Source organism: Cebus imitator, unplaced genomic scaffold (genome assembly GCF_001604975.1).
Source record: "Cebus imitator isolate Cc_AM_T3 unplaced genomic scaffold, Cebus_imitator-1.0 Scaffold216, whole genome shotgun sequence".
NCBI lineage: Eukaryota > Metazoa > Chordata > Mammalia > Primates > Cebidae > Cebus > Cebus imitator.
The window spans coordinates 3,658,384-3,659,849 of record NW_016107531.1 but is presented as its reverse complement, the minus strand read 5'-3'; the positions used below and the strand labels follow the sequence as shown (position 1 = coordinate 3,659,849).

The 1,466-nt window shown below is 34.2% G+C and overlaps 1 pseudogene; it reads left to right on the top strand.

Moving 5' to 3' along the window:
* The first annotated feature begins 506 nt into the window (after positions 1-506).
* Positions 507-642, top strand: LOC119474194 (annotated as a pseudogene).
* Positions 643-1,466: the final 824 nt, after the last annotated feature.

The window sequence follows — 1,466 nt, the reverse complement described above, 5'->3', positions numbered from 1 at the left end:
AAACCCAAAGACAGCCAGGCGCGGTGGCTCATGCCTGTAATCCTAGCACTTTGGGAGGCCAAGGTGGGTGGATCACCTGAGATCAGGAGTCCAAGACCAGCCTGGCCATCATGGTGAAACCCTATCTTTATTTTTAAAATAAATAAATAAATAATAAAAATTTAAAAACAACAACAAAAACAAAGCCATCATATACCTCTAAAAATTCAACTCCAACCTGGGCAACATGGTGAGCCCCCATCTTTACAAAAAACTAAAGAATTAGCTGGGCATGGTGACATGTCCCTGTAGTCCCAGCTACTCAGGAGGCTGAGGCAGGAAGATTGCTACCACTGCATTCCAGCCTGGGTGATACAGTGAGACAATGTCTCTAAAATAAAAAATAAAAATTCAAATAACTCACTACTACAACAGTAAATTAGAAAATGTTCTATTTCTCCAAGACCTAAGTCTGCTCCTATTCCCTTCATGACACTGGGAAAACTATTTGTATTTTTATATTACCTATCGCTTCTTGGCCTTTTGGCTAAGATCAAGTGTAATATTTGTTCTTATCAGTTTACTGTTACATGTCTCATTTCTCTTCCCCACAAAATAAAGAAATTTGAATGTTCTTTAAAGTCCTTCAGGTTCAAAATCTCTGTAATTCTGTACAACGTATCTGAATGTGTATAGCAGAAACAGGCAATGTATTTTAAGAATAAAGAGAACCACAGATAAATACTTTGGCACAATTACTTATACATATTTTCTACATTTCCACTTTTGGCATAGAGAAGGAAATTCTTTACATTACTATATTTTATCTCCAAGAACCTAAAGCCTCTGTCCTTTTAAGTTTCCAAATCTTAATCTCAGAGGATAAACACTTTTTAAGACAAAGATATAGTTAAGTCAATATTTAGCCAATATGATCTTGGAAAGTTTCTTAAATTTCGGACTAAATACCTTAAACAGTTTAAATTTGTAAGTGTAAATCATTCTGATTGTCTTCAAATAAAAGCAAGATGAAAAACACAAGCATTGGAAGATTCATTTCCAATGCCCTAGTCATCTAGTAAAATATTTTAGCATCAAGAGCTTTATTTCCCATCTGACATCCTCAGGGATCTAGTTTGACAGTTCCTCTGTACAATTTCTACTGTAAGACTTCTCTGGCCTCTCTTGGCACATGTAACCCACTGCTAGGTAACATTTTCTTTGGCAACAAATTATGTACTTTATAGAAATAGATCTTCAACTGAACCCTCACCATTCAAACCCACATTCTTCCCAAACATGTGAATCTTACATTAAGTCTTGTATAACAATATGGACATATTTTATTGCATTGAAATGTTAAATATTCATTAAATTCTCCCTGCTAGAATGATTCAAGTTACAATCTCTCTTAAAGAAAAATCAAAATGGTTTTGCTAAATCATATGCTGAAAGTGTTATTTTTCTTTTCCTTTTTTTTTTTTTTT